The 14392-nt window shown below is 41.8% G+C and overlaps 1 protein-coding gene across 7 annotated transcripts in view; it reads left to right on the top strand.

The window, feature by feature from the left end:
- Positions 1–14392, top strand: part of disp1 (dispatched homolog 1 (Drosophila)) — a 423869-nt gene that overhangs the window by 143519 nt on the left and 265958 nt on the right. The window contains exon 1 of one of the 7 annotated variants that reach the window (XM_041188533.1): positions 12441–12499. The exons of the other annotated variants lie outside the window; for them this stretch is intronic. The gene's annotated coding sequence lies outside the window, so the exon portion shown is untranslated. Of the gene's footprint in view, positions 1–12440; positions 12500–14392 lie in introns of those variants that run through there. 7 annotated transcript variants of the gene reach the window in all.

Raw genomic sequence — 14392 nt, forward strand, 5'->3', positions numbered from 1 at the left:
AGGAGAACTTTCTACAGCAGTATGTTTCCAGTCCAACACAAATATGGGCAGGTGGTACTTGAAGGGTTGGGTAAAAGGGTTGATTGGAGGTTTGTGCGCTCCCTCTGCTGTCTTGCATGTTCCTGATGATGTCTGTTGATATGCTCAGTGCCTTCCTGGATGAGCCTTCTCCATTTTGTTCGGTTGCAGGCCAGAGACTCCCATGAATTGGCAGTGATGTCTAAGGAGATCCCTAAAGCGATTCCGCTGTCGTCCCTGGGATTCTGCTGCCGCAATTGAGTTCTGAATGGGGCAGTTGCTTTGGGAGTCCTGCCCAGTGATTGAGTGATTAGCGTCTTGATGCTGGGCATGTTGGGTTTGGGAGAGGACGCTGCGGTTGGATCACCTTTCTTGCCTCTATATTTGGAAGATCTTTTGAAGGCACTGCTGTTGGTTCTACTTAGTGTTTTGAGGTGCCTGTTGTAGGTTGTCCAAGTCTCTGAAGCATATAAACATATGAATTAGGAGCAGGAATAGGCCGTTCAGCTTCTTGAGCCTGCACTGCCATTCAATAAGATTTTGGCTGATCTCTTTGTGGCCTCAACTCCACTTTTCTTTGTACCCCCTATGCCCTTTGACTCCCTTGTTAACCAAGAATCTATTTAATTCAGCCTTAAAAATATCCGATGGCCCTGCCTCTGGGGAAGAGCTCAAACAAATTTCTTGATTGATTGAAAAAATTTCTCCTCATCTCCATCTTAAATTGGAGACCGCTCTCTGTATTTTTAAACTGTGTCTCCTAGTTCTAGCCTCTCCCTCAAGGGGAAACATGCTTTTAGGATCCACCCTGTCAAGTCCCCTCAGGATCTTATTTGTTTCAATAAAATCACCTTTCATGCTTCTAAACTCCAATGGATACAGGTCCAACCTTTTCTCATAGGATACCCCCTTATTCCAGGAATCAGTTAAATGAACCTTCCCTGAACTATGTCTAATGCAATTATGTATAAGGAGTGTGGGGATCACTGCTACCCAGAAAACCATGACACTAGTCTGGTGTTTGAGATCCTGGCCCTCAAATACTTTGTTTCTCAGTCGGCTGAAGGTTGAGCTGACATATTGGAGGCAATGATGAATTTTCATCTGCTGCGACTGCTTTCATTGAAAGAAGGCTCCCAAATCACACAAAATGGCCCCATTTTCCAGGATCTCACCAGGGGGTGGTGTTGTGATGTGGGAACTGGCTTTAAGAGGACCTTAGTTTTCCAGCTGTTTAGTTAAAAGTCTGTTTTGTCAAATGCTTCGGAGAAGAAGTCATCATTGACCTGCAGCTCAGTTTCTAAGTGAGTGCACACAAGTGTCATCGGCATACTGAAGCTTTATGATTGAGTGGTTGGAGTGATTTTAGTTTTGGATTGAAGGCAGTGTAGGCTGAACAGTTTCCAGTCTGTCCTGTAGATTATCTCCATGTCTGTGGCTAATTTTCTGGAGATGAGGTACAGTGTTGCAATGACCCCGGTTTGACCCCGGTCTTCATTGAGATAGGGTTTGTGGTGGTTCTGTTGGTGAGTGGTGCTAATACACCACTGGAACATACCTTTCAATCAGGTTCTTTGATATATGCATAATTGGAACTGACATGGAAGACCTGAATATTTTGAGGTATTGTTGGGGTGCATTGGTAAATTGAGGGAGAATATTTTTGGGAAAGTTGATTTTCATTTCTTAATGCTGTTCCACCAAAAGAACTGAAGATGGCCACTTGAAGACAGCTGTTGTATTTAGTGCAGGCTTTGGGTAAATCTTGATTCTGACCAAGTCTCAGAATTCATTTCTCCTATAAATTTCCTTCTAACCGTCTGCCCTTGTCTCTGGCGCACCATTGACTATCTATAACGTAAGAACCTGCCTAAACTGAATTCATTGTATATGAGATGGAGGCATCGCTGGCTAGACCAGTATTTATTGCCCTTGAGATCTGAGTGGCTTGCTAGGTCATTTCAGAGTCAACCACATTGCTGTGGGTCTGGAGTTACAGATTTTCTGCCCTAAAAGACATCAGTGAACAATCAACAATTCCAGATAATTTTTATTGAATTCAAATTTCACCATCTGCCATTGTGGGATTTGAACCTGGGTCCCCAGAGCATTACCCTGGGTTTTTGGATTACAAGTCCAGTGATAATACCGCTATGCCATCGCCTCCCCCCTCACTCACCTACTGACCCATCGCTGTCACACTAATAAGGCAGCTACCGTTGTAGTCTCTCTGATTGGTTGAGTAACTTTTCGTGTGTTTGGAGTTCACTTTCATTTGAACAGGCAATACAGTATTTAAAAGATTAAGAAAAAAATGATATATCAGATCCTGCTACTATATTGAGGATTGTTCAGAAATGTATTCTGTGATGTACAATTAGTGTAATTTATTTGTATGTCTGCATTTGTCTTTTGGGCATTTTTCCCTTGATCCCTTCAATGTCCTGTAGCAGCAGTTGGAATCCCAGTTCGATATATCATCCTGCAGTGTGCTTATGCAGCAGGGCAGTAGCAAGTGTAGTCTTAATAATCCAAGCTAAATATAGAACAAGTTAATCTATGAAGAGAATCATTCTCCATCCAAAGCTCCTGGAAGTTGCTTACACTGGACATAGACATTTAAATGAAAAGGATGTTTCAAATAAGGCACTCTGCCTGTAATTATGAGATACAGCTGTAGTGTTTTTTTTCCACTGGTTAAAGAAGAGTGTTCTGAAAGGAAATTCAAACCGCATGCTTACCTTCTGGGCACTGATTCAGAAATTAAAGAACAACGTGAGTATCATTTATTACAAATGCCTGTTTTAAACAAAAGCAGTGCTTGATCAGGGGAAGGGCACAGTATGGGGGTAGAGTTAATCCTCTTGCCCCCACCCCCAAAATCCCCCAACCTTAGTGTCCTTTGGGTAAACTGTTACATATGCACCACTTCAAAACATAAGAGAGAGAAAATGGCAACAAGAGAAGTGGAAGTTGAGTCCTTGTCACCAGTCAAACAAATTGAGAGGTTGAGATTATGTTGATGGTGTTTTCTAGTGAAATGAGAGTTGCCCATTTAGGTTTATTGGTTGCCTCAAAGTGCCTGTGAATGAGGGTATGTTGTACGCTTATCAACACCAAATTTATTTTTTTCATTAAATGCTCACAATGTCAGTATCATGTCAATGTCAGTGTTTTCTTTTTAAGTTTTAGCATTAGTTAGATTTATAAAATATTGAGTGTTTAAACCAAATTTTCAGTATACTAATTTTAGTGGGCAGTGCTGGCAAAGCTATCATTTATTTCAAATAAAATAAAAATGCTGAAAATACTCAGCAGGCCTGGCAGCATCTGTGTAGAGAGAAACAGAGTTAATGTTTCGGGCCAGTTTTTATGTGGCAATGTCTCACAAGCAGCAGTGAGATAATGACTAGATAATTGTTTTAGGCTTAGCTTAAAGGTTAATATTGACCAGGACACCAGAGAGAGCTCCTGTACTTTTCCTTGAATATTTCCTTGAGACTATTTTGACAACCTGAGAGTGTAAAGGGAGGGCTTTGGTTTAACATCTCACCTGAAAGATGGCACTTCCGACAGTGTAGCACTCCCTCAGTATGATGCTTGACTGTCAGTCTTGGTTATCTCAAGTCTCTGGAGAGTGACTTGAACCTAAAACCATATGACTCGGTGATGAGTTACACTTATAAAGAGTAAGTATTTGTATACTCAGATATTGAGAGTTATGGTTCTGTTATCACTAGAAAGTGTGGAGATTGAATTTGGACAAAATTGAACTCTTAAGTAATGCCCTCCCAAGTTTTTCAGCGTTCACAATGTTCATATGCAAAGTGTGGCCCTAGGATATTTGGAGGACTGTCTTTGCCAGTAACTCTGTGGAATGTTTCCAGAGAGGAGAGATTCAAGTTTTGTTTAAAAGTTATTGATTAGGTGTCATGGGCACTGGTGTATAGCTGGCCTTGAGAACATTAAGCTGTAGTTTTAAGCTCCCTCTGAGAACACAGCTATAGCTTTAAGTCCCTCCCTCTCTTTATGACTCGTAGCATCCAACAGAGGTAGCCCATGCTGTTCACCGAAAACAGCTTTTCAACATTTCTTGTACTATGCACTTCACAGGTTGTGTTCAGCCAAGATTAACGGTGGCCTCTGGAGTTGGGGGAAACTTATTAATGTACCATTTCATAACTCCTTCCTATAGGATTCTCCCCTTTCAAGGATGAGGGGAGTATTTTCTCTATTATTTTTACTCTTTCAAGTTTCTTCTTGACTTCTCTTCCATGTTTAATCTGCTCTCTCATGATAGGTACCACAGGAAGTCCTCAGGATTCTTCACCTTAGTGACCATTTTCAAACCGCATTAGCAGATTGTAAACAATTTTTTAAAAATTCATTCACGGGATGTGGGCTTCGCTGGCTGGGCCAGCATTTTTATTGCCCATCCCTAGTTGCCCTTGAGAAGGTGGTGGTGAGTTGCCTTCTTGAACTGCTGCAGTCCATGTGGTGTTGGTACACCCACATTGCTGTTAGGAAGGGAGTTCCAGGATTTTGACCCAGCAGCAGTGAAAGAATGGTGACATATTTCCAAGTCAGGGTGGTGAGTGACTTGGAGGGGAACTTCCAGGTGTTGGTGTTCCCATTTATCTGCTGCTTTTGTCCTTCTAGGTGGTAGTGGCCATAGGTTTGGAAGGTGCTGTCTAAGGAGCCTTGGTGAATTCTGCTTCCACTGCCCTTTCAAGCAAAGCATTCAAATCATTATAACTTACTGTATAAGAATTTTTTCCCTAATGTTGCCTCTGGTACTTTCACGAATTACCTTAAATAAAGGTTCCGCATAACTTTCTTGTTTTTGCACTTTATTTACAAAACCAAGGGTCCCGATGCCTTTTTAACATTCCTCTCAACTTGTCTTGCTATCTTCTCAAATTGAGTACATACAGCTTTTAAAGGGTTGCATCATTTTATTTGTATTGCTTACCCACATTCTTCCTGACAAAATGAATTGCTTGTTTTTGAACTCAAATTTACATAAGTAATTACATTGGACTCTAAACGTTAACTCTGTTTCTGTCTCCATAGATGCTGCCAGATCTGCAAGTTTTTCTAACATTTTCTGTTTTTATTTCAAATTTACAAAATGTTGGTTATCTATAATATATAAAATTTGCATGAACATCATGCACATCTTATTAGGACTTCATTGTTCTTTTATAATTGGGGAGCACCAGGATGGCATCATTTTGGTAGCTATCACACTTATAACTTCACATTTCTACCACTAGATGGAGCATTAAATGACCCACTTACCCAGACTTTGTGAATTTAAAAAATTCACATTCATGGGATGTGGGCATTGTTGGCTGGGCCAGCATTTATTGCCCATCCCTAATTGCCCTTGCCAAGGTGGTGATGAGCTGCCTTCTTGAACCACTGCATCCCAGTGTAGGTACACCCACCATGCAGTTAGGGAGGGAGTCCCAGGATTTTGACCCAGCGACAGTGGAGGAATGGTGATATATTTTCAAGTCAGGATGGTGAGTGGCTTGGAGGGGAACTTCCAGGTGATGGTGGTTCCCATGTGTCTGCTGCCCTGTTTTGGAAGGTGGTGTCTTGGTGAGTTCCTGCAGTGCATCTTGTAGATGATACACACTGCTGCTACTGTACATCAGTGGTGGAGGAGTGAATGTTTGTTTGTGGATAGGGTGCCCATCAAGTGGGCTGCTTTGTTCTGGATGGTGTCAAGCTTCTTGAGTGTTGTTGGAGCTGCACTCATCCAGGCATGTGGGGAGTATTCCATCACACTCCTGACTTGTGCCTTGTAGATGGTGGACAGGCTTTGGGGAGTCAGGAGGTGAGTTACTCGCCAAAGGATTCCTAACGTCTGACCTGCTCTTGTAGACACAATATTTATATGGCTGGTCCAGTTCAGTTTATGGTCAATGGTAACCCCCAGGATGTTGATAGTGGGGGATTCAGTGATGGTCATGCCATTGAATGTCAGGGGATGATGGTTGGATTCTCTCTTGTTGGAGCTGTTCACTACCTGGCACTTGTATGGTGTGAATGTTACTTGCCACTTGTCAGTCCAAGCCTAGATATTTCCAGGTTTTGCTGCATTTGGATATGGACTGTATTATGTTTCACAGACGCCACCTGCTGTCTTGTTTTCTTGTCAATAAGTCATCATTTTGAAGTGTACCATTCTTATTTTTACATTTTAAATTTAATTTTGTTTCATCTTTGCTAAATCTTGCTGCCTTTCAGTCTTGTTCCTGTCTAAAATTAAGAAAAACATGTTGGGTTTCTGGTTGGTCCTGCTAGTCTATTCCAGCTTCTCTTAGGGCCTCTATGTCCCCTCTGAGTGCATTTTGTTTCAAAGTTTACTCATTTTCTTGTATATTATGGCTTCAATTTATAATAACTCGACAGATTCTTATTACAGCAATAACCTCATTTCAAAGGTATTTCATTGGCTGTACAATGCTTTGGATCCTGTTTTAAAATCTACAATGTAAGTGCACATCTCTCTTTCCTTTCCATCCTATCATTCTTTCTATTCTTTCTATTTTTTTCCTTCTGCCCTTGCTTTCCCTTGTTTTCTTTCTCTCTTTCCTTTTTTCTATTTTTAAAATTCCACATTTCTTTCTTTTCATTCCTCCCTTCTCCCCAGTCCTTCCTTTTTTTTGTTCTTTCCTTCTGTCACCCTTTTTTGTTTCTGCCTGTCTGTTTCTTCCTCTTTTTTTCCCTTCCTTTCTCTCTTTTTCTCATTCTCTTTCTTAACATGAGTATGTTGCATTTATATCAATTTTTTTGTGTTTTCCAGTGCAGCAATCCATTGCTCTTTCTCCACTCTCTACCTACGTATGTACGAATGAATTAGGAATGTGCCATTTGGCCTCTTGGGCCTGCTCCATCATTCATTAAGGTCATGGCTGATTTGATTGTAGCCTCAACTCCACATTCTTCTACCCCTAATAACCTTTGATTCCCTTGTTAGTCAAGAATTTGTCTACCTCTGCCTTAAAAATATTCAATGACCCTGTCTCTACTGCTCTCGGGGAAGAGAGTTCCAAAGGCCCACAACCTCTAAGCGAAAAAAATTCTTCCCATCTTTGTCTTAAATGGAAGATTCCTTATTTTTAAACGGTGCCCCCTAGTTCTAATCTCTCCCACTAGGGGAAACAGTCTTTCAGCATCCACCCTGTCAATTTTCCTCGCAATCTTATATGCTTCAGTAAGATCACCTCTCAAACTCCTAAACTCCATTGGATACAGGCCCAGCCTAATGAACCTATCCTCATGAGATAATGCACCCCCCCCCCCCCCAAACCTCCATCCCAGATGTCAGTCAAGCAAACCTTCTCAGGACTGCTTCTAACGCATTTAAATAAAGAGACCAAAACTGTACACAGTACTCTAGATGTGCTCTGACCAATGCCCTGTACAGCTATAGCAAAACACCCCTACTTTTATATTCCATTTCTTTACAATAAATGACAATTTTCCATTTGCCTTCCTAATCACTTGCTGTAGCTACATTCTAACTTTGGTGATTCATGTACCAGGACATCCAGATCCACCCTCAGAGTTCTGCAATCTCTCTCCATTTAAATAGTATGCTGTTTTCCTGTTCTTCCTGCCAAAATGGACAAGTTCACATTTTCCCATATCATATGCCATCTGCCAAATTTTTGCCCACTTACTTAACCTATCTAAATGCCTTTTCAGACTCCTTATGTCCTATTTGTAACTCACTCTCCTACCTCTTTGTGTCATCAGCAAATTTAGCAACTATACATTTGGTCCCTTCTTGCAAGTCATTGATATAAAATTGTAAATAGCTGGGGCCCAGCACTGATTCCTGTGGTACTCCACTCGTCACATCTTGCCAACTGGAAAATTACCCAATTTTGCCTACTGTGTTTCCTGCGTGCTAATATGTTATCTCCTACACAATGAGCTCCTTTTTGTTGGTAACCTCTGATGTGGCATTTTGTCAGATGCCTTCTGGAAATTTAGTACAGTGCATCCACAGGTTCCCCTTTATCCATGATGCTTGTTACTCCAATAAATTAGACAAACATGATTTCCCTTGAACCATGATGACTCTGCCTGATTGTATTGAGATTTTCTAAGTGCCCCGCTATAACTTCCTTAACAATGGACTGCAGCAATTTCCCTATGACAGACGTTAAGCTAACTAGGCTGTAGTTTTTTGTTGTCTCCTTCCTTGAATTGAGGACTCGCATTTGCTATTTTCCAATCTGATGGGACCTTTCCAGAGTCTAGGGAATTTTCGAAAATCAAAACCAATATATCTCCTATCTCAGCAGCCACTTCTTTTAAGATTCTAGGTGAAGTCCATCAGGATCTGGGGCCTTGTCAGCTTTTAGTTTTCTTAGTACAGTTCCCGTGGTGATTGTATTTGTTTTAGGTTCCTCCCCCACTTCACCTCTTGATTTACAGTTATTTCTGTGATGTTATTTATGTCTTCCATAGTGAAGACAGACACAAAATATTTGTTCAAATTATCCGCCATTTCCTTATTTTCCATTATTAATTCCCCAGGCGCATGCACTTGTGGACCAGTGCTCACTGTACTTTCTTTCTGTTTAAGTACCTGTTGAAACTCTTACCACCTGTTTTTATCTTTCTAGCTATCTTTCTCCTATTACTCTAATTTCTCCCTCCTTATTAATCTTTTAGTCATTCTTCACGTCCGTCTTCACCAAGAGAATCAGGATGAAGGTATCGAACTCTGGGCGAGAGACTGTGAGGCTCTTAAGCAAATTGATATAGGGAGTGACAAGGTATTGGAGGTGTTGGCAGGCTTAAAAGTGGACAAATCTCCAAGTCCGGGTGATTTGTGTCCCAGACTGCTGAGGGAGGCAAGGGAGGAGATCGCAGGGGCTCTGACCCAAATTTTTAATTCCTCTCTGGCCACAGGGGAGGTGCCAGAGGACTGGAGAACAGCTAATGTGGCTCCCCTATTTAAGAAGGGTTGTAGAGATAAGCCAGGGAACTACAGACCATTGAGTCTCACGTCAGTGGTAGGGAAACTGTTGGAGAAAATTCTGAAGGAGAGAATCTATCTCCACTTGGAGAGGCAAGGTTTGATCAGGGATAGCCAGCATGGCTTTGTCAGAGGGAGGTCATGCCTAACAAATTTGATTGAATTTTTTGAGGAGGTGACCAGATGTGTAGATGAGGGTAGTGCAGTTGATGTAGTTTATATGGATTTCAGCAAAGCCTTTGACAAGGTCCCACATGGGAGACTTATAAAGAAGGCAAAGGCACATGGGATACGGGGCAATTTGATAAGGTAGATTCAAAATCAGCTTAGTTGTAGGAGACAGAGGGTGATGACAGAAGGATGCTTTAGTGACTGGAAGCCAGTGTCCAGTGGCGTACCACAGGGATCTGTGCTGGGTCCCCTGTTATTTGTCATTTATATAAACGACATAGATGACTATGTGGGGGGTAGGATTAGTAATTTTGTGGATGACACAAAGATTGGCCAGGTGGTTAACAGTGAGGTTGAGTGTCTTGGGCTACAGGAAGATATAGATGGGATGGTCAAATGGGCAGATAAGTGGCAGATGGAATTTAACCCTGAAAAGTGTGAGGTGATACGCTTTGGAAGAAGTAATTTGACAAGGAAGTATTCAATGAATGGTATGGCACTAGGAAGTTCTGAGGAACAAATAGACCTTGGCATGTGTGTCCATAGATCTCTGAAGGCAGAGGGGCATCTTAGTTGGGTGGTGAAAAAGGTATATGCCTTTACCAATCGAGGCATAGATTACAAAAGTAGGGAGGTCGTGTTGGAGTTGTACAACTGTGAGGCCACAGCTGGAGTACTGTGTGCAGTTCTGGTTGCCACATTATAGGAAGGATGTGATTGCAATGGAGGGGGTGCAGAGGAGATTCACCAGGATGTTGCCTGAGATGAAACATTTAAGTTATGAAGAGAGGTTGGATAGACTTGGGTTATTTTCATTGGAGCAGAGAAGACCGAGGGGCGACCTGATCAAGGTGTACAAGATTATGAGGGGCACGGACAGGGTGGATAGGGAGCAGCTGTTCCCCTTAGTTGAAGGCTAAGTCACGAGGGGGCATAAGTTCAAGGTGAGGGGCAAGAGGTTTAGGGGTGATGTGAGGAAAAACTTTTTTACCCGGAGGGTGGTGATGGTCTGGAATGCACTGCCTGGGAGGGTGGTGGAGGGGGGTTGCCTCACATCCTTTAAAAAGTACCTGGATGAGCACTTGGCACATCATAGCATTCAAGGCTATGGGCCAAGTGCTGGTAAATGGGATTAGGTAGGTAGGTCCGGTGTTTCTCACTTGTCTGTGTGGACTCGATGGGCCGAAAGGCCTCTTCTGCACTCTGATTTTGTGTGATTCTTTGATATTCTTTGTTTTGTCCAATCTTCTGACTTGCCACTAATCTTTGCTGAATTATACGCGTTTTCTTTTAATTTGATGCTATCTTTAACTTCCTTAGTTAACCATTAAGTCTTCCTTTCTCAGTGCCTGCCACGGCATCTCTACTGACCTATCCCTTAACCTAATTTCCCAGTTCACTTTATCCAGCTCTCCTCATTCTCTTGTAATTGCCCTTATTTAAGTTTAAGACACTAGACTTAGATCCACAGCTCTCTCCTTCAAACTGAATGTGAAATTCAATCATAAGATCACTGCTACCTAGGGGTGCCTTGATTATGAGGTCATTAATTAATCCTGTCTCATTGCACTTTACCAGATCTGGTTTTGCCTGCTGTCTGGTTGGTGCTCGAATGAGCTGCTCTAAGCAACTGTCATGAAAACACTCTATGAACTCACCATCAAGGCTACCTTTGCCAATCTGATTCATCCAATCAAAATGTAGATCAAAATCAACCATGATAATCGCAGTACCTTTCTCACAAGCCCCCATTTATTTCTTCCTGGTTGCTCTGTCCTCCAGTGTGGTTACTGTTACGGGTCCTAAAAAACCACTCCCACAAGTGACTTCTTGCCTTTAATATTTCTCACCTCTACCCAAATTGATTCTACATCTTGATCTCTAGATCTAAGGTCATCTCTCTCTATTGTATCAATATCATCCTTAAGTAATAGAGCTACCCTCTACCTTTCCCTCATTTCCCATCCTCCCTAAATGTCATGTACCTTTGAATATTCATGACCCAGCCTTTGTCATCCTGCAGCCGTGCCTCTGTGATCATACATATTTATTTCTATCTGTGCTGTCAAATAGAATAAATTCATGTTTTGTTACGAATGCTATGTGCATTCAGATACAGAGCCTTTAGTTCTGTCTTTTTACTGTTTTTGTAACCTCTGGCCTTATCTGCTCTTTATCTACCCTCAGCTCCTGAAGCCTTCTCCTCTTGCCAACACATGATCCCATTCCTGCCTTCTTTGCGCTCTTGCTGCCCTGCCTTCTGTTAAATACCTCTTACCCTTCTACTCTTCCCTTTCTTGGTCTCCCCTTTTCATGCCCTCCCTTTTCCTTTCTCTCCCTTTTCCCTTTCCTTCTGTCCCTGATCTCCACCCCACCCCTCCTCAATCAATTCTAGCCAGTCAATGCTTTAAATATAACCGATTTCTTCAGTTCACCATGGGTATCTCCACGGGCACTTGGTTAATTCATTTCTATAGAAAGGGAACATAAGGATTATAGTTGTGTTATTCCTGGGTCTTTAAAACAAATGTAAATACTTCCCAGTAGGATGAAGCTTCATTTAGCTTTCCCTTTGATCAATAAAGCATTGTAAGATCTACTGGCCACCTCGGCCATTGTACAATTTGCCAGGGTTTCTACAGAGAATACAGGTAATTATTTACCTATGGTATGCAGCTAATACTTTGAAGAAGCTTGTTTTGTACTTGAGAGTTTGCTTTTCGGATTGAATTCTGAGAAAACTATCAGTTTTCGCAGTGTTATTTGCTCTGTTTACTTGCGGGTTTGTTTTTTTTTTGCCTCCTCAACCCCTCTTTTTTCCAGGAAAGTAAAAGGCAGGCATGCACAGTATTTGTAAATCTGTGTTGAACCAGCTCTCACTGCAGTGAATGAGAGCATCTTTTTGTTTAACTTGGAAGGATTCTTCACCACCCATCCAAAACTTCTTTAGGCATTGGTACGCAATAAATGAAAGAAAATTTTCATTTACATAGCAGCTTATCATCCCTGTTGGAACTGTCCAAAGCATTTTACAGATAAATTATTTTCTTTTACTTTACACCAGTGACTGCAGTTCAAAAATACATTATTGGTTGCGAAGCGCTTTGGGACATCCTGAGGTTGTAAAAACAAAAAAACTGCGGATGCTGGAAATCCAAAACAAAAACAGAATTACCTGGAAAAACTCAGCAGGTCTGGCAGCATCGGCGGAGAAGAAAAGAGTTGACGTTTCGAGTCCTCATGACCCTTCGACAGAACTTGAGTTCGAGTCCAGGAAAGAGCTGAAATATAAGCTGGTTTAAGGTTGTAAAATGTGCTTTATAAATATTTTGTTCTTTGTTTTATTGCTACTTTTGAAATTTATTTGCTATAATGTAGATAAACACAGCAGCCATTATGTGCACAGCAGGATCCAACAATCAAACAAGCCTGGGGGTGAGGGAAGAATGTTTTTCAGGACATCAGGAAACTTGTTTTTCTTTTTCATAGTGACTTGAGATCCTTAATGTCCAGTGGAACAGATGTGGCCTCTGTTATCTGAAGGATATCACCATTGACAATGATAACAGAAGAAACTAATGAACTGTTCTGTTTCCAGAGCTGGAGTAGTCTCCACCCCCAGTTTTACGACCTGTTCAACTGTGACAGGGTGTTATAATTAGGCCTGATCCTTGCCCTTACTCTCCATTAGTGCGTCCTCCAAAACTGGACCCTTAAACAGCTTGTGGACTTCACTTGTTTCACCTGTCTCCAAACTTAGACAAAGGTCATTGCTTCATGTCGGCAATGGGACCCTTACTTTCCCTGATATATATAAATGATCTAGATCTTGGTGTACAGGGGACCAGTTCCCTGAGTAAAGTTTGTGGATGACACTAAACTTGGGAGAATTGTAAATTGTGAGGAGGACAGTGTAGAACTTCAAAAGGACATTGACGCATTGGTGGAGTGGGCAGATAGAGTTCAATGTGGAGAAGTGTGAGGTGATTTTGGTATAGACATGGAGAGACAGTATAAAATAAAGGATACTATTCTAAAGGGGGTGCAGGAGCAGAGATCTAGGTGCATATGAGCATAAGTCATTAAAGGTGGCAGGATAAGTAGCGAGAGCTGTTTCTAAAGCATATAGCATTCTAGGTTTCATTAATAGGGGCTTAGAGTACAAGAGCAGGGAGGCTTTGATGAACTTACATAAGAGACTGGTTAGACCTTAGCAGGAGTATTGTGTACAGTTCTGGGCGCCACACTACGGGAAGAATGTGAACCCATTGGAGAGAGTGCAGAAGAGGTTTACAAGAATGGGTCCAGGGATGAGACACTTCAGTTATGAGGAAAGATTACAGAAGTTGGGATTGTTTTCCTTGGAGAGGAGAAGGCTAAGAGGAGACTTGATAGAAGTTTTCAAAATCTTGAGGGGTTTGGACAGCATAGATAGGGAGAAACTGTTCCTGCTTGTAAATGGATCAAGAACCAGAGGGCACATTTTAGAGTGTTTTGCAAAAGAAGCAAATGCAAGGTGAGAAAAATCTTTTTCACACAGTGAGTAGTTAGGGTTTGGAATGCACTGCCTGGTGGAGGCAGGTTAGATTGAGGCTTTCAAGAGGGCATTTGATGATTATTTAAATTAAAACAATGTGCAGGCTTACGAATAAAAGGCAAGAGATTGGCACTAAGTTAAAATCCTTAGAGCACCGGTGCAGACACAATGGGCCAAATGTCCATCTTCTGCACTGTAACAATTCTGTGATTCCAACCTTCCTAAGTCATCATTATTCCAACACAGGGCTTCCAACTTTGGACTAATCCTAAGCCTAACTCTTTGTATTATCACCATAAATTTCCTATTGTCTGTTTTCTGTCAGGTTTTTAAGTATCCTTATTTTTATTTAACTTGCACTCTCCCTGCATCCATTTGTGTGCACGTTTTGGTTATTGCTCCTGACCCGAGCCCATCAATATATTTCCAGTTTTGCTCGCTCTTTTTAACTTTTTCTAGTTACTGCTCCAAGAGCCGTCCCTTCCATTGTCCTGCCCCCTTTCACCTCCCCATTCTCAGGCACTCTGCCCTCCCGGCTCCCTACGCCAATCCTTCAGTAGTCCTCAACCTTTCTGTTCGCTTGCCACCCTCCTCAGCTTGACTCCGTGTTAGATCAGCATCCCTTTATGTTTAGACATCCTCTAAAGGGCTAATCGAGG

Source organism: Carcharodon carcharias, chromosome 5, assembly GCF_017639515.1.
Source record: "Carcharodon carcharias isolate sCarCar2 chromosome 5, sCarCar2.pri, whole genome shotgun sequence".
Lineage (NCBI taxonomy): Eukaryota > Metazoa > Chordata > Chondrichthyes > Lamniformes > Lamnidae > Carcharodon > Carcharodon carcharias.